Genomic DNA, 24,759 nt, shown 5'->3' on the forward strand with positions numbered 1-24,759 from the left:
AAGCATAAGATCTACTCTACTTCATATGTATTTTTCTCACTTTCATTTCATACTTAGTTTTTTGTTTCCCACTCAGTTCTTAATCATCATTATTTCCTCCTTGCTTTGATGTTGGTTCTTTTCTTCCTTCTCCCTTTCTCTCACTCCTCATTTGTGTTATATTTTGAAGTGAAGGAGAATAATTTACTTTTGTTACCTTCTGTATGTTTCTCTTGCTTTTCTTTAGATTATATTCCTTACTATTTTTGTTTCATTTAATTTTTACTTGTTCAGTTAGAAAAATATCAGAAAAATAATTGTAAAAGGTAAAAGACACTTAAAGGAAATCTGAAAGTAAATAAACACCACTAAAAAAAAAAAAAAAAAAAAAAAGAGAGATAATAGATCGAACATGGATGGCTGAAATAATGAAGTGAATTTGGCTACGCAATATGGGGATTGCCACGTGTCTTCTTGCAGCTTCCCTTGTGTTCTCACCCTCTCAAGTTTCCTCTTCCCCGTTGTTATGAGTTATATTGCCAAGTACCCAACAACCCAGCACCATTTTTCCTACTGTTTGAAATGCGTGACCTTTTCATTTGCTTTCATTATATTATATTTGTTGACCGTAGCTAGTTTTCTGCGTCTTCTGTCACACCCATCACCTGCATCTCTCTTCAACCCATCTTAACACCTTCTTTGGTCTTCCTCTGCTGCTCCTGCGTTTTGGGGATTGGGTTTCATCAGTATCTAATACTTGGCGGTGTTTTATGTTAATTGCCTTCACAGTAAGAGTACATTCGGATCTTACACTTCCTCACAGTCACCTTGATAACTCTGCCCCTTATCTCTCCACCTCAACCCTCACATTTACTCGTCACGCCTCTGACTTGCCACCTGGTGTTTCAAATGACCCTCCTCCTCCTCCTCCTCCTCCTCCTCCTCCTCCTCCTCCTCCTCCTCCTCCTCCTCTTCTTTCTTCTATGTTTTTTTGACGTCCCTCCTTGTTGTTGTTGTTGTTGTTGTTTCTTCTTATCCTCCTTCTTCTTCTTTTTAAGAACATAAGAACATAAGAAATAAGGGAAGCTGCAAGAAGCGACCAGGCTTACACGTGGCAGTCCCTATGTGAAATATACCTACCTATTTCCACCTATCATTCCCCATCCATAAATCCGTCTAATCTTCTCTTAAAGCTCTCTAATATCTTAGCACTAACAACATGATTATTACTGAGTCCATTCCACTTATCTACCATTCTATTTGAGAATCAATTTCTTCCTCTTTCTTAAACCTAAATTTTTCAAGCTTGAACCCATATTTCTTGTTCTATCCTGGTTGCTGATCCTAAGAATTTTGCTTACATTCCCCTTCTTCTTCTTCTTCTTCTTCTTCTTCTCCTTCTCCTTCTCCTTCTCCTTCTCCTTCTCCTTCTCCTTCTCCTTCTCCTTCTCCTTCTTCTCCTTCTCCTTCTCCTTCTCCTTCTCCTTCTCCTTCTCCTCCTCCTCCTCCTCCTCCTCCTCCTCCTCCTCCCATCTTTGTCATCAATTTTCACTTACTGTATGCTAACTAGTTTAATCCCCATAGACAATCCTGTAAGGACCAACATATCTGCTGCTGTTAGTTTTTCCTTTGTGTCCCTTTGTGTTCCTCATCTTCCCACGATGCTCCCCCTAATCTTCTCCTTCCTGACACTCCTCTTCCTTTCCGTGGCATTCCTCCTGTTCATTCTACTTTCCTTCGCTCATGCACACATCCCATTCTCTCTCTCTCTCTCTCTCTCTCTCTCTCTCTCTCTCTCTCTCCTCTCTCTCTCTCTCTCTCTCTCTCTCTCTCTCTCTCTCTCTCTCTCTCTCTCTCTCTCTCTCTCTCTCTCTCTCTCTCTCTCTCTCTCTCTCTCTCTCTCTCTCATTCTTTCAAAACCATTCAAACTTTTTTTATTATCCCAACTAATTTATGTTCTTATTTGCGTTCAGGTTTTACAACAAGTGATTGGCTTAACCCTTCTGCTGCCGGTTAATCTTTCCCATAGCCATCTACAACTTTTAAAAGACCTAAAGTCTCTTTTAAAACTTACTACCGAAACTTAGCAAAGATGTAATTAACCTCATATTCTTTTTCTGTCTTTATGTCCGTCCAAAAGACTTACTGTTATATTGATCTGAATGTTAATAGAAGACGACGATAACCGTGAAAGTCTTAAAAAAAGTTGTGTATTTTCATTAACTAGTACACGTGCTTTATTAGTATCACTGTATGTGTAATCCTAATTCTTTTTCTTTCATCCTCCTTTTATTATTTGTTATTCGATTCAAAGTAAATGGAGTTCCGAATACAAAGCAGGAGATAATTCAGTCCTTCCCTTTATCATTTTCTTTGCCTTGCGTGTGTGATTTTCTAATGATTGCCTTTCCTCATTTCTAACATGTAGTTACCTCACTTATTCTGTAATTATGTTGTTGTTGTTGTTGTTGTTGGTGATGGTGGTGGTGGTGATAGTGGTGGTGGTAGTAGTAGTAGAAGTAGTAGTAGTAGTAGTAGTAGTAGTAGTAGTAGTAGTAGTAGCAGAAGAAGAAGAAGAAGAAGGAAGAGGAGGAGGAGAAAGAGGAAGAAAGAGAAGAAGAGAAGAAGAAAGGAGGAAGAAAGAGAAGAAAAAAAAATTACACAAGAAAAAAAACAGAAGAAAAGAAAAAAAAAACTGGAAAAGGAGAAGAAAATAAAAAAGAAAATAAGAAGTAGAAGTAGTAATAGTGGTAGTAATAGTAGTAATAGTAAAAGAAAAAAGATAAAAAGAAAAGGGGAGGAAAGTAGTAGCAGCAGTAGTAGTAGTAGTAGTAGTAGTAGTAATAATAATGGTGGTATCAGAAACAGCATTAGTAGCAGTAGTTATAGTCGCGTCAGTCTATTAGTCAGAGTGAGACTGGTTAATTTCTGCTGAGCTCTGAAATCTCCCAAACATGACAATGCTGACAGCATGATGAGACAGACGCTCGCATTCCTCGTGGGAAGTGAGTGAGTCAGCGGCCCATTGCTATCTTGAGACGCGCCCTCGCCTCCACACGATGAGCTGAGATAATAATACTTGGCACTCTTCATGGCCTCCTCCTCCTCCTCCTTCTCTGCCTCCGACTCCCGCTGAAATGACCTTCTTCTTTTTACCACCACCTCCACCACCACCACCACCACCTCCTCCTCTACCACCACCACCACCTCCTCCTCCTCCTCCTCCTCCTCCTCCTCCTCCTCCTCCTCCTCCTCCTCTTCCTCCTCCTCCTCCTCCTCCTCCTCCTCCTCCTCGTCCTAGAATGACCTTTTAATCTCTCTTTTTTCCCTCTTCTTCCATCTTTTCCTTCTCACAGTCATTGCCATTCATCATCTAAATATCGTTAGAAGAAACATTTTTTTCTCTAATTTCTTATCACTTATTCGATGGCACGCCACATAACAACAACAACAACAACAACAACAACAACAACAACAACAAAAACAACAATAACAACAACAACAAAATAAAATAGCATATTTCCTTTTACTTCAAAATTTCTAAGCAGTAGTGTAGGGAGAGAAAAAAAAAAAAAAGGGAAGGAAGTAAAAGACAGGAAGAGGGGAAGTGTATGGGCAATAGCAGCACCAAGCATTTGCACACTAATCCTAATTTTTCGTATTTTTATCCCTGCCCCTTTTGCCAAACACACCCTTACCTTCCCTTCCCTTGCCTCCGTTAGTAAAAGATGCAGTAAAAACAGGAAGGGAAAGAAGAGGGAAGGAAAGAAGGAAGAAAGGGAGAGGGAAGCGTGGGCGGTGGAAACATTATACAATTCTGCCCTATTCCTGATTCGTGGTTATTGTATGGGAGTTAAAGGCACCATATATTTCTACACAAATACTGGTTTCTTTTTTTTTTTTTTTTTTTGTCTTCCTTTTGTCATCTTTTTTTGAACCTCTTCCCTTCAAAATAAAAGACGTAGTGAAATGATATGTAGGAGAGAGAGAGAGAGAGAGAGAGAGAGAGAGAGAGAGAGAGAGAGAGAGAGAGAGAGAGAGAGAGAGAGAGAGAGAGAGAGAGAGAGAGAGAGAGAGAGAGAGAAAGAGGTGATTGTGTATGGGCGATAGTAGTGTAGTATATTTACACTACAATTCTCTCTCTCTCTCTCTCTCTCTCTCTCTCTCTCTCTCTCTCTCTCTCTCTCTCTCTCTCTCTCTCTCTCTCTCTCTGCTAAACTCTCATCCCTCTTCTTAGCAAGTAAAAAGGGAAATTAAATAAAGAAGGAGAGGTGACTGAGGTGAATGTGTAGGAGCGTTATGAGCACCATACACTTATACACGGTATCCTAATTTGATCTCATTTTCCTCCCTTTCAATTATTTTTTTCTCTCCCAAACTCCGTTTCCTTCACGAGTAAAAAACATAGCGAGTATGCAAGTGATTCATCCCCTTCACCTAATTAGCCGCGCCACGTCCACCGTCACCTCCACCGCCGCGTCAAGGTGTGGGACTCGCGGCCTCGCAACACCTGCACAAAACATTCTCAGGATAGATAATAAGGCAGAGGCGCTCAGGTAGCAAACATCATCAAGTGCAGCAAGATTGATTGACGGATTGGCTAATTAACTAGTGCCGCCTCAGTGTCGCAACAGCAGGGTAGTTATGAAACCATTTGATGTGTGTGTGTGTGTGTGTGGAGTGCTGGTGATCTTGGGGAGCAAATCAATCGTGTACCAATTGGTCTTTCCTTCATGTTGCAAAACTTGACAAACATTTCAAGGAGTTGGGGTTCAGGAGGGAGACACATCACACGTGGAGTTAGTGATGTGAGGTGTTAGATGGTGGAGTAGTGCTTGCTTTCTCAAACGTTTCAGCAGTCTTCATTGTTTTCTCTGAGGTGAGCGCGTCGAAATGTTGGGAAAGTGCAATCATAATCAGTAATCAAACATGTCGTAATCCCTCCCGTCGCGTTGAAGTTTGCATTCTAAACGCTGTGTTCTACCATCAAGACAATTAACAAAAGCCATGGAGATAGTTGCCGAATTCTCATGTTATTTGAATCATAAAAAAAAAACACCTTTTGACAGCTCATTAATTTCCACCAAAAACTTAAAATAGTCAGGGTAAAGCACTAAATCGTTTTCCCTTAATAAGTCCTCTGATCTGCTAAGTGTTGCATCAATCATTAGGTTTTTAAGGAGATTATCAGCAGAACAGAGGACCTAGATTCAAAGGAAGCGTAAAATACAACGAGTGAGAGCAACGGGCTCTTTGACTTTTGATCATGACTATACCAATGTTTTACCCTTCTCCAGTGTCATTCACTTTAATCATCTACCAACAACATAACTTGCTCATGCGCTTTCTGTTTCCATCCTAACGATGTTTGTATAGAGAAAAGACACATGGTAGTTTCAGAGTCATAAAAGGGACTTAGTAAGAGAGATACAATTAAGAGTTTGTTGTATTCACGTGGAATTAAGTTTTATTACAGACTTAAGATGATTTCCGGAGTGTGGCTTTTGCTATAGGTAGGTATCTTAGGTGGTTACCTCAGTGTGAGAACGAAGCTCAGTAAGGGGTGTGAAAGGAAGGTTATGAAAAGGAACAGATGGAGATAAGGATAATGGCTAATCTAAGTAATTCCCAAGGTGTCTTAGCTATTATTACTATTATCATTATTTTTAATGTAAGAAGGTTTCTGGCCAAGGACAACAACATGGCAGCAAAAAAAAAAAAAAAAAACATAGAGGCCAACTGAAGATCCCAGTCCCTAAAGAGACAAGACAATATCCAAAATTACGGGAAGAAGTGTTTTGAAACATCCGTATCGCTTTCTTGAATTTGCACAGACCTTAAGAAAATAAATAAAAGTAGTAGCGGGACTATAAATTCGACTTGACAACTAGATATTTTCACACCGTATACCATACATATTCTTCTTCTTCTTCTTCTTCTTCATACGACCTTAATCCCACTGTATTGCAGGGTCAGCCGCTCGAGTTATCCTTCTCCATCTGTTTCTATCCATTGCATCATCATCTTGCACTCCCAGCTTGTTCATAGCACTCCTTATTACGTCTCTCCATCTTATTCTCTGTCTCCCAACCCTCCTTCTCCCCGTAACCTCCACCATCATTGCCTTCCTCACTGGTTCATCCTCTTCTCTCCTTATCACGTGTCTAAAATATCTTAGTCGTGCTTCTCTTGCCTTCTTGATATTACATATTCCACACATTCTTCTTATATCTTCACTTTGTCTCCTTTCTAACAGTGAAATGCCAGCTATCCATCTCACCATCCTCATCTCCGTTCTCTCCAGAATGCCTTTCTCTTTCTTCTTAAAGACCATGTCTCTGCACCATACAGAAGTACTGGTCTCAACACACTTCTGTATATCTTCATTCTCAGCTTCAATGGTATTTTCTTATCTAAGGTTACTCCACGCACTTCCCCCATTTTTCCCATCCAGCTTTTACTCTGTCTAACTGCTTTTTCTGTTCTTCCTTCTTCTGCAATTACTGATCCTAGGTATTTGAACTCTCTTGTGTGCTTCAATCTTATGCCATCCTCTGATGCTACATTTATTTCCTCATAACCTTCTCTGTTGCTTACCATTACCGTATACCATACATATATCATAGGATAAATCGTGTTTTACAACTGCCTCATGAGTGTTATAACGGGAACACGTCAGCTAGAGATGCAGGGAGAGCAAAGGGTGTATCAGGGCCTTCACACTGCATTAGGTAAGCCTTGAGACAAACCACTTGACGCCTCATTGGCCACCACGCGGCTTCCTCCAGGGCTCCTAGTGGTGGCCGTGGCGTGTGTGGGGGAGGATGACTTGATGATATACGTAATGCAGGAAAATATTAATATCTTGATGATGCCGTCTTTATATCTGAAGCTGACAGGTTCTTGTAAACGCTCGTAACACACACACACACACACACACACACACACACACACACACACACACACACACACACACACACACATACACTTTAAATCGCATTTTTCTTATCTGTCACATCTCAAGGCATTCGTCATAAGCGGAGTCAGCAGGTGTGTGTGTGTGTGTGTGTGTGTGTCCATAACAATATATATATTTTTTTTCCAGTATTTGTAACCAAGCAGCATCCGTCAGTTACCACTAGAGCCGCGGGCTGAGTCACTATTTTTTCATCGATTTCATGCACAATATTTGGCCATATCTGTCGTTTGAATAAGTTGTCAAAAAAAAAATAAATAAAAAAAAAAATCCCTTCCGATACGCTAAATTTGTTTCATGAGTTTTGGCAGGTGTGAAAATTGAAATCCAAAACAGTTTTCGCGATTTTCTGCACTTTTTTCCTCCCTGTTCCTTCACTCCTCGGCACACGCACGCTCCTGCAGACCTTGTACGGTACGCCCTTGCCGCGGTGGCGTGCAGGGTTCAGGCAGCACAAGCTCAAGGCTGCCCGGGACCTGCGCGCGTCTGGAATTTGTCTTCTTGTACGTGTTTGTATTCATGTCTGGTAGCCTTTGTCCTGCCCGAGAGAGAGAGAGAGAGAGAGAGAGAGAGAGAGAGAGAGAGAGAGAGAGAGTGAGAGAGAGAGAGAGAATCTAGTTTTATGTATAATTTTAACCATTTCTTAACAGTAACATAATATTCGTACTGTAAATATGCTGCTGCTGCTGCTGCTGCTGCTTCTGCTACTACTACTACTACTACTACTACTACTACTACTACTACTACTACTACTACTACTACTACGACGACGACGACGACGACGACGACGACGACGACGACGACGACGACGACGACCACCACCACCACCACCACCACCACCACCACCACCAACAACAACAACAACAACAACAACAACAACAACAACACCATCACCACCACCACCGCCACCACCACCACCACCACCACCACCACTACCACAATAAAGAATATCAACACGATTTTCAAGATCACGCCCGTCACCTTGCACAGTCCTGTTGGCAGCCGTGAGCAGTAAGTCATACAGTTTATTAACCTTTTCCCTCCCTCGCAGGCACACGGGGTGACATGAGTTGCCCGGGTGAGTGTAGACGAAACATGACCTTTTGCCTTGTGCTGCGCTGCGAGGGGGAGAGGAGGAAGGGGGGGACGACTGGAGGTGGTGGTGGTGGTAGTGCCTGTAGCAAGGGAAAGGAAAAAAGGGTGAGCGAAAGATGTTGGTTTGTTTTATCATTAGTATGTATGTGTACGTGTGTATGTGTGCGTGTGTGCTCTTTTCTCGATGTATCTGTGTCAGTTTTTGCCGTGTGTTTGTTTGTATGCATTTACATTCTCTCTCTCTCCTCTCTCTCTCTCTCTCTCCTCTCTTCTCTCTCTCTCTCCTCTCTCCTCTCTCTCTCTCCTCTCTCTCTCTCCTCTCTCTCTCTCTCTCTCTCTCTCTCTCTCTCTCTCTCTCTCTCATGCATACTCTCTTTTATGCTATTGTGTAAGTGAGGGCAAATTACACCCTAAGTACATTATCGTGTCCCTATAAAAAATTCCAGCGCTACTCAGATTCCCTGTACTGGCCACCACTGCCTGCCACTCCCCGCCGTTCCCAGCCACTCGCCGCGCAATGCTGAAACATAACAAAGCAATATTCAAGCCACGCGTAACTCTGTACCCCTCCTTCACTCTTGCATCGAGTTAAGTTGTATTTTTGATGTGCTTTCAACTCTTTCTCACGTTAATTGGAGTAGAAAGAGGGAAAATGTAGGAGGAGTAAGATGAGGGAGAGGTTGAATGATCTATAACCTTCTCTGCCAATGTTTGGTTGTTATTGTTTGTATTTTGTGTCATTACTTTCTCTCATTTCCTGATGCATACAGTTTTTCTAGATTTTTCTTCGGTTTCCCTCTCTCTCTTTTTTATTTTTTTTTTGTGACGTTATGTGTGCTGTGCAATAAATCTGAGACGTTTTTACGCCTCTTCCTCATCAGAGCCTCGAATTTTCACTTATGAAAAAATTCAGGAATAAAAAAATGTACCTCACATTCTGTAACCCCCACAAACTCCCACGTTTTTGAGACTTGCCTGTCTCAAGAACTCAAATATTAATAGAGGAAAAAGAATTATAAGAAAAAAGTTAGTGTGAAAGCATTAATGTCGCTGATATTTTTCTGTAGTGTTTCTTTGGTGATTTTATAAGTAGAGTGATAATGCAGGAGAAAGTGTCTGAGAAATAATGGTAAGCGTTAAGCAGAGTAGTGATACGTTACTAATTTTCAGAAGACATCGTTGCCCCTCTAAGCCAAGCGCCGTGAGAATCAGTGCGAAACTATCTGACAAATAATGATGGTAAAAAAAAAAGTGTGAGAAAGTGCATGGCGATCGTGTTGCTAATTTTAAAATCTGAGCAACGTAAAAGAATAAAAAGGGGAAACTGATAATAACAACGCTTTAGCACAGCAGCTGCGTAGGATTACTAAAAGACTGCAACATAATGCTTCGTTATTTGCTAACCTATCACGTATCTTTTATAACAGGATTTTTTTTTATTTATTTATTTTTATTTTTTTTTTGCTGATGTGAATGATTTATACAAATACTTCATAAGTCTGGTATCTAAGCCGCTTCGTGGAGTTAAAACTACAAGACGAGATGAGATTTACACTAAAATATTACTTATCAAGTCATTGTATATTTTTTTTACAGTGAAGCTTTTTTCCTTCTTTGAATAGACTACACATTTTTCATACACTTGATTTTAAACTCTTGTATTGCTACACTGTTTTCTTCTTTTTTTTTTTTTTTTAGCAGCTTCATATCCATCTCTCCATTTCAATTTTAAGACTACTTGCTTCTTAAGTATCTTCCTTCAACAGCCACCACACTGTTACAATGAAACGCTCCAGCTTTCACCATTTATTATCTGAAAGCAACTCACTTACATACCTCCATACATACATACATACGTAGACAAATAAACAAATAGATAAATTGTTAGATAGATAGATGGACAAACACAGACAGACAGACGGATAGATGTACATATAGACAGCTGTATCACTGGCAACAGCAACACACATAAACTTGATGATATATCATAAAATTTGTGCCCAGCCAAATGTTTCATCATAGTAGACTACAAAAGAGAGAAATTTACATGTTTATAATGACAACTTTCGCAACCATCCGGCCATACTCTTAGTTTCATAAGTGTTTAGTGTCTCAGTAATGTTGGTCAGGCAGTTAAAGACTCGGGAGTGGGTGCCAAGGGTGGGGATCGTTGGGTCCTTACTCATTATACAATACGAGGCACATCTCTGACACACACACACACACACACACACACACACACACACACACACAGAGAGAGAGAGAGAGAGAGAGAGAGAGAGAGAGAGAGAGAGAGAGAGAGAGAGAGAGAGAGAGAGAGAGAGAGAGAGAGAGAGAGAGAGAGAGAGAGAGAGAGAGAGAGAGAGAGAGAGAGAGACTGCTGACAGATAAACAGGAAGAGTGTGAATTTATATTTATGTGAATACGAAAAAAAAAAATCGCCTGATCTTTGTTTTATATACATAATTATGAATAGTCGTGTATTGTACATTTAATTTCTCTCTCTCTCTCTCTCTCTCTCTCTCTCTCTCTCTCTCTCTCTCTCTCTCTCTCTCTCTCTCTCTCTCTCTCTCTCTCTCTCTCTCTCTCTCTCTCTCTCTCTCTCTCTCTCTCTCTCTCTCTCTCTCTCTCTCTCTCTCTCTCTCGTGTTGACACAGGTGGGAACACAAAAGCGTCAGACAGGCACATACCAGTTGACCTGAACTCATTCTGGCGAATATGAACCACATACACACATATGTCTCGTACACACGAGACAGGTGTTTGTCTAGACATAATGCAGGTGGATTCCCAAACTCTCTCCTCATTTTTCCCCTCTTCTCTCCCCTCTCTCCCCTCTTCTCTCCCTCACACTATTTCTATTACACCCTCTCCCTACTTCCCTCTCTGAAATCAACCTCTCTCTCTCTCTCTCTCTCTCTCTCTCTCTCTCTCTCTCTCTCTCTCTCTCTCTCTCTCTCTCTCTCTCTCTCTCTCTCTCTCTCTCTCTCTCTCTCTCTCTCTCTCTCTCTCTCTCTCTCTCTCTTTCTGGTCTTGTTGAATTTGTCTCCGTGATGAATACTTATTATTATAACTTTATATTATAACTTTACGTTGACGGAAGAAATTGCACCATTCCTCTTCTCCCCAATCCTCCTCCTCCTCCTCCTCCTCCTCCTCCTCCTCCTCCTCCTCCTCCTCCTCCTCCTCCTCCGCCTCCTCCTCCTCCTCCTCCTCCTCTTCCTTCACCTCCACCTCCCCTCTGTCTATGCTATCGTATCTCTCTCACTGCATTTTAGTAAGAGCAGCCTTCACACACACCGTTGAAAAGACCAACAGATGTGTTGCTGTTTACTCCTTTTTTTATGTACCTTTGTGTCCTTCCTTCGGATCATTCCTTATCACTTTTCTAGAAGCAGATTATGTACGTGAGCGTAGGGAGACAACACACACACACACACACACACACACACACACACACACACACACACACACACACACACACACACACACACACACACACGTATCAGCTCCCTCTTGGCTCGTCTTCTTGGTAATGCCCTTTTGCCTCGGACGTCACTTGGAGACTAATATTATCTTGTTAGTCTTGGAACAGATATTCTTAGTAATGAAGGAAAAATACAGTAATGATCCTTCGTACTTTCAAGAGAGAGAGAGAGAGAGAGAGAGAGAGAGAGAGAGAGAGAGAGAGAGAGACGTACCTCATACCAAGTAATTAAAAGTGTATGGAGTGTGGGGGAAATTATTTTCTCTAATGTGTATTGGAGAAAACGTATTAATGAGGGAAGGGTAATCAAGCTCCTTTACCAGCGAAGACAAGTTTTCACATCAAAGGGAAACAAGTTAATGGTGTAACATGAAGGATCTGTTTTACTGGTGAGTCATAGAATCTCTTCACCTTCCCCCATCGCCCCTGCTTTAGGATTTTTGCCACGGCGTAGGCGGTAATAGGGACGTAATTTTGCAAGAGAGCTACAAGAAGCCAATAGACCTGCACGTGGCAGTACTTGTATGAAACCTATTTATTGCATCCCTTCTGTATTCGCCTATTATTCCTATCTGTAAATGTATCTTTTTATAAAACTTATTGACTCGGCACTTGATTTGTTTTGTATTTTCTAGCCACCTGCCACTCTAGTTGTGAGCCATTTTGTTCCTATTTCTTTTTAGAATTGACTTTATCAAGTTTGAATCCTTTTTTTTTCTTTTGGTCCTTTCCTGATTTTTAACCTTGAACATCTTGCTTGTATCACTCCTGTTCTATCATTTTGTCATTTACATACATGCTAGAAAAAAAAGGCATTCATGAGACAGAACACTAGAATTTTGCATAATTTAGAAAAAGACGAAATTAAGCAAACTAGTCCAGAATTTGGAATAGCTTAGGAATTGATATAATGACGAGAAATGGCGAGAAAATGCCAGAATAATGAGTAACTTAGAAAGTATATAAATAACAAGATAAAAACCGTTAGAATTTAAATAGTTTAGCAATTGGTCAGATAAGAAAAAAACGTTATGATTTGCAATAGTTTACCAAATACTAAAAGAAAATAACTGGAATCAGACAACATTCGATCTTCCGCTAGATGTTGTAAAGTTTGTCTTGGAGCGACTCAAAGCGGAGGATGAAAGGAAGAAAATACATAAGGCTAAGAATTTATAGTAGATTTTTAGCAAATGCTAGAGGAATATAGGAAGCACAGTAAAGATCACCTTGTCTCGGAGGTTGTTGCAGTCATCACCTTGGACTGGCTATAAAATGCGTGAAATAAAGCATCCAAACATACACTAGAAAATATACATTGTCCTTGCATTCGTCTGACTGAGAAAGGAAGAGAGGAAAGAACAGAAAATCCGCGCAAGACCTTGAATGCTACACAGGCAGGTGGGCTGGCGCATCAAGACTAGCAGGCGAAGTTCCAAGTCTCTGCTTCAGAATTCCCTGGCGAGACACCATCGTCACACTACCAACTACCCCGTTATGGCCGCGCCAACCCGCTTTAACCTGACGATCGATATAATTTGTTGCGTTTTCATTAAGCCGCTCAGCCGCCACTTGACGCCAACACAGCTGAGTTTCATTAAGATTATATCTTTTCACCTAGTTTTCATGGCATTTTTTCTTCTTACTTTCTATTCTTAGCTTCTGGTTCATTTTATTCATACATTTGTTTTTTCTTTTTCCTCTTGGATGTAGAGGAAGCAGGACAAGTTCTAGAAAAGAAAGAGTGAAATGCGACCTGCTTTTATTATTATTATTATTATTATTTTTATTTATTTTTTTTTTTTTGCCGCTTCTTCGGAAGCTGAGCACGAGACGGAAAAGGATTCTAATGAGGTTGGCCGATTTAATTCTTCTCTTAAAACTTTATCGATCTTTACAATTTTTATTCCTTTTTATTTGTCTTTTTTTCTTGTTTGTTTGTTTGTATGCTTATTTGACAGTTCTGACCCTTTGATCAACAGCGCCATATAACCTTAGTGTGTTTTGGCTTCAAATTGTCAATTCGTAAGTCAGTTAATCGTTTAATCAATCAATCAGTCGCTACCATTTAAAAACTTTTTAACTTTTCCTGGTAACGGCTTTTCATAGTCTACTCTTTTTCCTCCGTTTAGTTTCGCAGTCCTGGGCTGGCCGCCTATACACGTAAAAAAAGAAAAAAAATTTTTTTCAAATTCCCGGACACCAGATCGTACCACAGTAATTTGAACGGCTTCCATCTTAGAACAGTGCAGTAAACCTTCCCTTATAAGATCCCGGACAGCTGCGTCCCTCGTTACCTCTTAGTGCACCGCGGACGAGTCACCATCAACAAGACAAGTTAAAATGTAAGCAACATGCAAAGTAGCTCCCGTCACGATAAGAGCCTTACCTTCTCTTTCTAAGCAGCCGCTCATTGTTACCTTTGTTTCTCTCACTTTACTTCACCCATTTACCTCCATTTATAGTACATACGAGCGTTGGGTTGAGAGAATGAAAGTCACAGATCCACGACCCAGTTTCCCCACAACAAAATTTACAAAACTCCGTCTTTAGATTCACTTGGGTAGAAAATAATTGTCGTTCGCGCAATGTAAACACCAGTTCGCCACGCCTCGCATCTCTACCTAATCGAGGGGAAGAGCGCGCCCTCAAGATGCCTCACCTCGTACTCACAAAAAAATGAACACGCATTCACTTTGTTTTGTGACTCAGAATTAAGAAGGGAAAAACAAAAGATGCTATCATGTACAGACGCGGAAATGTGTAGGTCTGAAACACATGTCTCTGTATGAGTGGGGAAGATGGTTGGGAGATTCAGTTTAGAGTAGTGCTATACGAGTACATTCTCTTACGTTGGAGTGTCTGCGTATGTCGTATCTTAACTCTCCTGTGTTTTCCGTCTGTGGAAAGACTAGGATTTCCTTTTGAATTCTTATGTGATATGGTTTTAACTCTTTCATTGTTATTTGGCACATCTTTCCTTAATTATTAATCATTCTCAGGCATCGTTACTTGTACTACAGCCACCTCCAATCTTTAAACTGCATAGAAATTGCAAGATCTATTCTTTTTAATCCCCTACATTCTTGTAGATGCTTATAAATATTTCCTGCATTACTTCTGGTGCTGTTAATTGTTTCGTATTGCGGTGAAATTAATTAGAAGAGTCAACACAGACACTAAATATTGAACGTGCTACCGATTAAAGCAAGTGTTTCTGAAGATGCATCGTTTAGCATAAATTAATAAAACGTTCAGTAGATAAAATATAATAAACCCAAACACAAACGCATAACTTTTGGATGATATTTTTCTGGGTACAACTTGGGGAACAAATACAACGGCAACACGACGCACTCCATCACTTCGGTTCGCGCTTCCAAACGAGGCGAGGAAAGTATGCAGTGTTCAAAGGCGTGACTTGTTAAATCATCGTGTTAACATTTTCACTGCTCTTTGACACAACTTTCCTTTATCACAAACCACTCTCAGAAATTACTTTACTTTCCACAGCCACCTCTGTTAATGAAACTGACAAGAAATCGGAAAATCTATTCTTTTTAACTTCCTTTGTCTCTCTTGTAAGTAACTGTGGAGATTCTGTAGTGTTTTTAGTATTGTGAATTGTTGCATACCGCAGCGAAAGGGTTAGTTTACTGATGAAATTTCTCCAGCTGGTATATCGGCCTTGTTAACGCATACCTCTCGCACTAATCAAACGAAACGAGAGGGTGCAGTGCCGTATTACACCCAAGGTTGCCAGTAAAAGAGAAGCATACAGATATACGTACAAACGAAAGGGAGAGACTTGCATATGATATCTGTCCATGGTCTCGCTTGGCTATTGATTTTATTCGATTTTTTTTTTTTTTTTTTTGAATGACGTCGATTTTTTTCCCCTCTCCCTTTTTTGTGGAGTTCTTGGCGGGTTTCCATTTATGAGAAGGGAAAGGAGGGGAATAATACACACACACACACACACACACACACACACACAGAGAGAGAGAGAGAGAGAGAGAGAGAGAGAGAGAGAGAGAGAGAGAGAGAGACACAGAGAGAGAGAGAGAGAGAGAGAGAGAGAGAGAGAGAGAGAGAGAGAGAGAGAGAGAGAGAGAGAACCAAACACATACAAACAGCCAAACAGTTCCTAAGCAAACACAAACAAAGCAAAGTAAGCAGAAGGAGGGAGTGGAGGAGAAGAAAGTCCTTTATCTTGGCAACACTTGAGGCTATCTATCACTTGTCACCTTCAGCCTCTGCATCTTGGGCGAGGGCGTGGCGAACTTTGGGTAGGGCAGGGAGGCTCCAGGCGAGGCGAGGCGCACTAAACCGTTTAAATGTTTCAGTCGTGCTTCTTCTGCTTGTTGTTAGTTTCATTTGCATACAGTTACTTGTGTAGATAATAGTGATAGTAATGAGAGTGTTAGCTTAACATTCTCTGCCGGACTCTTTGGGGAGGCATTTGTCTTGTAGTTTGCTCCTATATGTAGTCTGATAAAGAGTCGTGGTAGTACCAGTAGTAGTAGTAGTAGTAGTGCAACAAAAATAGTAATAACCCACAGATTGCAGTCACCCCAAAAAAAAAAATCTTGATTCTACTGAGCCGTGATTCGAACTATGAATTGTTTGCATTGTAGACGCGATACTGCACGAAGAAATGTGCGCTCCCAGGACAAAGAGTTCCTCGAAAGGTTATGAGAGGCAGGGTGTTGGAGACACATGCTTCGTCTTGGGCCACTTACCTTGTAGTTGCTCAAGGACGACACACGACACTACAGTCTGCGTTGCCTCGCCCAGTGGAGTAATCTGATTGGAGCGACCCGGGAGTGTGAGGGTTAATAATGTTATCTTTGTACCACTCATGTTGTTACTGTTGCTACTGGAGTAGATTTATGTTACAGTAAGAATGTAACTTTCTTTTTATCTCTAATGTATACAAGAGAGATAATGAAAAGCAATATAATCAAATAAAAGCGAAAAACCTGCCGTAATTGATGGCCTGAAAAAAAGAAAAAAAAACGCACGCCTTTGTAACACGCAGCCCATTGCCTTCTTTCGTCTCTTCCATGCCACACACTTCTCGAGAAAGGAGTCACCAGCCCTTGGTCTTTTTTAGTCACTGTGTAGCATTAATATGAAAACTGCGGGGTTTCAGAATAAAACTACATCCTCCCCGGCGGGGAATCGAACCCCGGTCTCCCGCGTGACAGGCGGGGATACTAACCACTATACTACCGAGGATTAAATATACTCATAAGATCCAACAAAATCGATAATTAGCGAGGTTCACAGTATGGTAGTTGATGCAAAATTTGAGGAGTGGTATCCACAACTCCTCCTTCATTGTCCATAGGGAAATCCCAAATATCTTTCACTGCAACCTTTTAAAAGCAGTGATGTAAGACACTAAAACGTTTAAGTATCCTGTCCCGGAATGGTCACGATGTGGTTGAAGGTTATCTTTCCCAGAGAAAGTGAAGAGTCATTGTTTTGACGGAGTGTTGTGCGCCGCGCGAGGCATGACATAATAAGTTGATGAGGGCCAACAGTAAGCAGCATAATGCAGGTTCCCTCAGCAACAGCTAATTTTATCTTACTTTCTAAAAACTTATACTGAATGAACTATATTAAATTTTCATTCTCATTAAAGCTTCAATGATTTTTTATTTCACTTGAATTTGTTCCTCAAGCTTCCATTTTCTTGTTTCCTTGATTGAACAACATGTACGAGTGCTGAAGACCGAAAACGAGACTCAGGGATGCAGGTGACGCATACAATGCAAGGTTCGCACATTGGTCAATATCGACCTCCAGGTGTCGACAGGACCATCCAAGTGGTTGATGAGTTGCCAGGAAGTTGAAAGGGGTAAATAGCTATAGGGTCGAAAGAGGATCGATGAATGGCTATCTCATAGGACATAAAAATGGTCGGAATTTAAATATCACTAAATAACTGAGATGAGTGAAACATGGAAGGTCATTTGGAGAGTAATTTTTGGGCCCGGAGTCACTGTAGGCTCATGGAGCTCCATACTAGTCTGTAACACAGAATCATTCAGTACGGAGTTGTCAGCAAAGGTCTGAGAGAAAGGTCCAGTTTTAGAGGAGTTGGCGGTGGAGTAATCTGAATGAAATAGAAGAGAGAAAGACGAAGATACATCGTTGGAGCCTCGAGAATATTTTTTTTTCTTTGGTGTCAAGATTGTGTGGATGCTTGCAATGTGTATAGCTTAGTGACGGTATTAAGAGGGATTATCTTTAGAGTGCAGGCTGCAGCTGAAAAGTTTTATTATGACACGAAAGGAAATGGACAGAGAGAAAGGTGAGCAGCAGGTTTGCAGCTCCCCTTCATCTGAACATCCTTCCTCTAACCCGATCGGTGTAGGTCGAGGTAGTGAAAGTTGCTGTGTAGGTGGTGGTAGTGACGGCTGGTTATAAGCCTATTTGACCAGTTTTATCAAATTAGGCCCCGCACCTTAAGGGGCCCCGCGCAAGCGGCGAAAAAGTTACTGCTTGAAGCCTTTTCTGTATTCTAAGAGGAATAAACCACTACTGAAAACGTGAAATGAAGAATGAGAAATTATTATTCCTCGCGAAATATAAACATACATATTTTATTTTATTTTTTTACTTTTGTAGAGTAGGGGCCCCCCCATCAGTTTTCTAATTGGGTCCCGCAATTCCTAGCACCGGCCCTGGTGGTAGTGAAGGCTGGTGTGCCTCCCTGGGAGTGACTCAGCTGTGGCGATTGGTGTCTACTGCCTCCTTCAGCAATGATTGTCTCCTTCGTGTAATAAAACAAACACCTTTGCATGTTAAGAGAAAAATGTCTGAGAAACATAATCTAGTCTCTGTCAGCAAGACTGCTTCCACTCCTGTAATTAAGAAAAAAAAACACCATATAATATATGTTAAAAAAATAAATAAATAAATAAATCATCAAACAGCATGCGTTGCTAAGCATAATGCATCCTCTCACAGTAGTGGTTGAGATAATGAATATTTTATTTTAACCGCACACTACTTGAAAAGCTCCAGTTTTTTTTTTTACTTCTCTTCCCCTAATACTGTCTAAACATGTGCAATAAACGCATCGCATGAGAAAAGTCACTCGGCAAACAGTACGCGCTTTCCCTTTTTTTTTTTTTTTTATCTCTGGTATTATTTTGTAGTAGTGCATATTTACATTGATGTAATTAAGCCATGTTCCTCCTTCCCCCTTAGCTACTGAGATGGTTCTCTTAGCTTGGCAATACTAAATATGATGACTAACTAGGCAGTGACTTTGGGCACTTAATACAGAGGTGAGAATTAATACAAGTGGTGGTGGTGAAGATTGGTGTAGGTCGGGGTAGTGAAAGTTGCTGTGTAGGTAGTAATAGTGAAGGCTGGTGTAGATCGTGGTAGCGAAGGTGGCAATAAGCCGGGAGAATGAAGGTTAGTGTAGTGGTGAAATTTAGTGCAGGTCGTGATACAGAAGGTTAATGTAGGTTGAGGTAGCGGTGTAGGTCAGGGTGACGTTCTAAGACCACTGTATGCTCTCACTGTAAGATATAAAAAGACCATCACAGTGTCATACTAAGGAATGCGTCACGCTAGAAAAGTACGCGATAGAATGTCTACTGTTCTTATCATTTTTTTTTTCGAGCTGGTTATTTATGAACTCAAAATATAGAGTGTAAGAAAACAATGCTCTAAAAGATAATGAGGAAAGTTACGAAGCTAGAGAGGGTTAGAAATTAGCATATTAGAGCAACAGTACACGTGCGTGAGTTGAGGGGTGAGGAGAGAGTGAGGTGGTTTGATGTGCAGAGGAGAGAAGACGAATAAGATGGGAGGGGAAGATGCTGAAGATGGACGCATTAGGCAAGAGAGAGAGAGAGAGAGAGAGAGAGAGAGAGAGAGAGAGAGAGAGAGAGAGAGAGAGAGAGAGAGAGAGGAGAGAGAGAGAGAGAGAGAGAGGAAAAAAAAAAGTTTGATACCAAAAAAAAAACATGAATACTAACTGATGCAAAAACGACCGTGTTATTAACCTGATCCACTTGGTCCTTTTGAAGCACGAATGACTGCAATGAAGAAAGTTTAAATTGATCATCTTAGTTTTCCGATGTATAGACTTGTCAAATATATCATACAGCCAGAAGCAAAGAATTTCAAGCCATTAGATGCATCACGCTGTTCTACAAGATAGCGAATGTAATCAGAGTTTCAAAAAGAAGAAAATTAAATATTGAGAAAGAAATGTTTTAGTCTGAGAGATGAGAACGCGGAAGGGAAATGTTTCAGGACAACAGGAAGATTTCTGTCAGAGTTGTAAGGTTTTTGAGACTCAAGGACAGAAAAAGGTAAATGAATATGATCGTTCGGTGACTCATGTTGAATTCGACGAAGGGAGGAACATGAAAAGTATGAATAAAAACGTCTTGAAGTAATTTTTTAGAAAAACGAGAGAGAGAGAGAGAGAGAGAGAGAGAGAGAGAGAGAGAGAGAGGAGAGAGAGAGAGAGAGAGAGAGAGAGAGAGAGAGAGAGAGAGAACCATCTAGCTTTGGAAAATTCCTGATGAAATTAAAAGAAAAAAGATAAATTGTTAGATATCTTAGTCAAGACGCCAGAAGAGGTCAAGGAATTTTTGTGAAGTCGAGAGAGGAGACTTGGCACGATTCCGGCCAGAATGTACATTTATAAAGAGCACGAGTGTGGAGATGAAAGACTGTGATCCCATTAGAGCAAGGACGGGGGGTGTGTAGGTGTGCAGTATATACGTGCGTCGAGTTCATGACAAGGAAAGCATCAAAAGTAATAAAAAAAAAAAAATGGTTCTGTGTGGTCCTATTGTGACTCTAGTTAAAATTTCATGATTATTATTTCTTTTTTACGCTAAATTCTATAAGTGTTTGACTTCGGTTTGAATTTTAACTCTAAAACTGAATATTTCTGCATTTTTTTCTTCTGAAACTATAATTATGTAGATAGTCACACAGAAATTAAGTTGAACAGAAAAGATACTAGGAAACATGTCCTTTATTACTTGCCTTGTAAACTCAAAGTTCACGGAAATAAGTAGTTTACAGCCTTCCGCTCCTCTATTGGTACTCCTAATTGCCTCGTATATAACAGACAGTACTTAGATTCCATAGATCAATGGTACATAAAATATTCACCTCCCCGGCGGGGAATCGAACCCCGGTCTCCCGCGTGACAGGCGGGGATACTAACCACTATACTACCGAGGGACTGAAAAGTATAAGGAAGAGATAAGATTATACTGTACTTTTCTAATTACTGAGTTTATTATATTTATCTGCCATTCTCTTCGGGAACCAACTTCTTTCTTTCTCATTTTCTCCTTCTCTAACTTCTCCACAATGCACATAAACACAAGCTTACCTTACAAAAATTAATGGAAAATATTTATTACAGCTTTCATCATCCTGACTAATCACTATGTTGGAAGAAAGTGCAGCAAAAAAAAAAAAAAAAAAATTAGTAGAGGAGGCATAACACATCTCAAACTGAAAAATACTAATAACATTCCCTTACGTTTTGCCTACAAGTTTATCTCTGAGGGAGACTCGCAGTGAACACGCAAGGGAATGTATAGTACTCGTGTTTCCCGCTGAGCTCCCCTACCTGGCTTCACTCACACCTCACAGTATTTCCTTGAGGTGCGAGACTCAGTAACTATTCTTGGCCAGGTAACAGGGACGAAATGTGCCAGGAGAGAAAAAACGTGTCTTCACCTCCTTTTTTGATATTTTTTTTCTCTTTGTTCTCTCGTTCTTTCTTTTGCTGTTTTTTTTTTTTTAAGCTTTAAGTTTAAGATTTAATGTACGTTACGGAAATTTAAGGTTTCTTTATATAATTTCATATATTTTCTTGCCCCTTGTTTTTTTTTTTTTTTACCTCCTTTTTTCACTTTCCAAGAAATGTACGTACATTGCTTCCGTTCTTATTGTTTCTCTATCTTGATTTGATTTCCCTTTCATATTTCCTAGTTTCGTCTATAGTTTTCTGATTTTCTTTCTTTGCAATCTTCTCTGCCTTTTTCTTTTTTATCTTATGAATGTGCATTTTTTTTTTTACCTGCTTTCACTCTCTCTCTTTCTCCAAAATTTGCCTTGTAATTTTTCTTCGACTTTACCTTCCATGGCATAAAATATGAATTCTCAGTTTCATGTACTCTTTTCCTGCTGTCATCCTTTTCTTCTTTTTTTTTTTTAGTCCATGAACATTCTACTTATCGGGAAGCAACATACACGGGGCGCGTTGTCAGTCTCCGGGAGAGATGAGTTAACCACACGATCCGGAATGCCAAACTGTCTCTCTCCTCATGTTCCTCCTCCGCGCGTCCATCATCCGCTGAATAATTGCTTGTAATAGCGGCGTAACATGGGACACTTTTCAGCCCACTTTCCTCTCCCGTATGTTTCGTTCTGGTAAACCTCGCGCTCGGACACACGTACGTACGCCTACACACACACACACACACACACACACACACACACACATAGATGTTCCCTTCGATTTGAAGTTTTGTTGTAAATATGATTTTCGTACAGTATCCAAATTTAGATGCAACTGAAGCGGCTTATCCGTTATTTTGCTTTGACACAAAGAACCTCAAACCACTCTTTATTTTATTTTATTTTTTTTTCTCCGCTTGAATGAATAAATCAATGAACGAATGAGTGCCGGAATATGTTGCAATATCCATCAGAGGTTTTACACGTGGGGGCAAAAGTAATCAATTAATGAATGTAGTTCTGAATAAAAATTCTGCTCACCTTATATTCCGAGGCATGATATTACACACAGAGCAGGCACACATTTTTGCTCACTGGAAATGGGAAAAGTATTAGTAAAAGAAGTCTTTCACATACACCTCGTAGCGGCAGGGAGCTGAATGTCATGTTGAGTGTGTCCGGTGAATAATGAAGCGCCCGTCAGTTGTAGTGAAAAGAAAGACGCGTTGTACAGCGGCAGTGAGAGCAAAACACATGCACGCATCCTGAGTTTTGATCATTGCGTCACTTCTGTTGGACGAGAATATATATATATATATATATATATATATATATATATATATATATATATATATATATATATATATATATATATATATATATATATATATATATATATATATATATATATATATATATATATATATATATATATATATATATATATACGAGTATATATATATATATATATATATATTTTTTTTTTTTTTTTTTTTTTTTTTTTACTTTGCTTTCTGTGTATGTAACTGTAGGCTATAGTCTTTCATTGACATATTAATTACGCAAAAATAATTGAGTTCGACCTTAAGTGGAGAAGATACGTAATTCATCGAACCATACGTGTAATAAGTCGATTTCTTCCCCACCACCACCACAGCCACCACTAAAGCTCAGCTAAGCCTTTCCCACTTCCCTCCCTCTCTCCCTCCCTCCCAACACTTCCCTTCACTAAGGCTAATGGGAAGTAATCTATAAGTTAATTTCCATTACTACCTAATGGCCAGCAGATGTGGTGCCCTCCCGGCCATCAATAGGATTTACCCACCGCGGCAATGTTACCCTTTCCCATTCCCCCCTGCCCCCTCCAACAGATCTCTCTAGGGGGGTGGGGACCGGGAGTGGGCGAAAGATGGAAGAGAGAGAGAGCCGGTGATAGACTGCGGAGGTAAACTGATTGTCATTGCCATTTGGTGTGTCCCTCTCTTTTGTATAAATTAGGCCATGTGTTTGTGTGTGTGTGACAGTGTGTGTACGTCACTTTGGGGACTACGCTGGAGAGACGAGAGTGAGGCCCGTATTCTGAAACACCTTTACGCCGCACCTACACTACATTCAGATGGCTCTAGTTGAAGTTGCGCGGGTTTTTAAGGATGTTTCTATGGTTCTAGTGTCAGATTAACAAGATGTCTACTTAATTAACGGGAGAAACACTCGTGAGAACCTGGCTAATCATCTCTGTGGCCTTGGAAAATTGTCATGGAGAGAGACCAAAGGGTTTCAGGATACGGGAAGAGATGATGAGTGTGTGCGGAGAAGGATGGTGGAGATGGACCCACCAGGCAGGAAGACCAACGAGAAAGTTTATGGATGCACTGAAGGAAGACGTCGGGTGATGGGTGTAACAGAAGATTCAGAAAACAGTAACTGGATATGAAAGACCCACTAGTGACTAGTTTGAGGGTGTTAAGGTGACCCGCTGGCTCGTATGGTACTGAGGGCAGGGAGCAGAGGGTTAAAATAAAAGTTCTGCCACCCGCCGCGCCTCTCGTTACCCTCATTACATACATTAGCCAACAGAAAACAGACGGCTTCATTTTTTTTTTCTCCTCAGAACTTGCCTGCGTCCAGTGAAGAAAGTCGGATTTCACTTACATCGTCATCAATTATCATGATACGTCTTTTGCACTCAAAGAGATTGTGTTACTAGGTCAAATGATTTTTTTTATTATCATTGTTTCATTTATGCTGTTATAAATTTGTACTGATGGTTATTATGTTACATCTTTTAACACTTCATAAAGTTGTAGTTCACGTACGTTCTCATAAATCATGATTACGACACGCTGTTTGCAACTATTACTGCATTATGTTTCACTTATGCGCTCATAAATTTTCTACTAATCGTTGTTAGTATTTGCCCCCGTTTAGCACAATTTATATTTCACTTACGTTGTCATAAATCGTGTGTGTGAGAGAGAGAGAGAGAGAGAGAGAGAGAGAGAGAGAGAGAGAGAGAGAGAGAGAGAGAGAGAGAGAGAGAGAGAGAGAGAGAGAGAGAGAGAGAGAGAGAGAGAGAGAGAGAGAGAGAGAGAAGTAACAGAGGAAAGAGGAGGAGGAATAGAATAGGAGTGCGAATAGACACAACAAAAAGGCAAAGGGAAAAGAACAAGAGAAAAAGTGGACTTGGTAACAGAAAGGACAGGAAGTGAAACAAAATGAACAAATCTACAATTACCTCTCTTTTTCCCGTCAGTAACTTAACCCTTTCCTTCTCGTAGAACACCCACGGTGGCACATACCACACTAACACTCCCTGACACATCACCTACACCTCCAACGCTTCACCTACACCCTTTGATGCCCCTTAAACATGACGGATGTGCCTACCACCGTACCATAGGGTCTCGCGTCCTCCCTTCCTTCTTTAATCCGGCACAGTGTTGACCATAAAGGCAGAGGAAAGCAATAAATCACGCCA

At 40.5% G+C, this 24,759-nt stretch overlaps 1 long non-coding RNA gene and 1 other non-coding gene across 4 annotated transcripts in view; one reads left to right on the forward strand and one right to left on the reverse strand.

Annotated features, from left to right (window-relative positions):
* The window catches only part of LOC135110957 (uncharacterized), a 283,116-nt gene that overhangs the window by 23,361 nt on the left and 234,996 nt on the right, over nt 1–24,759 (forward strand). The gene's annotated exons all lie outside the window — the stretch shown is intronic.
* Trnad-guc (transfer RNA aspartic acid (anticodon GUC)) lies at nt 16,707–16,778 on the reverse strand. Its single transcript has one exon. It is a non-coding gene; the product is annotated as a tRNA-Asp (tRNA).

The sequence above is a fragment of the Scylla paramamosain genome, chromosome 21 (assembly GCF_035594125.1).
Source record: "Scylla paramamosain isolate STU-SP2022 chromosome 21, ASM3559412v1, whole genome shotgun sequence".
NCBI classification, from domain to species: domain Eukaryota; kingdom Metazoa; phylum Arthropoda; class Malacostraca; order Decapoda; family Portunidae; genus Scylla; species Scylla paramamosain.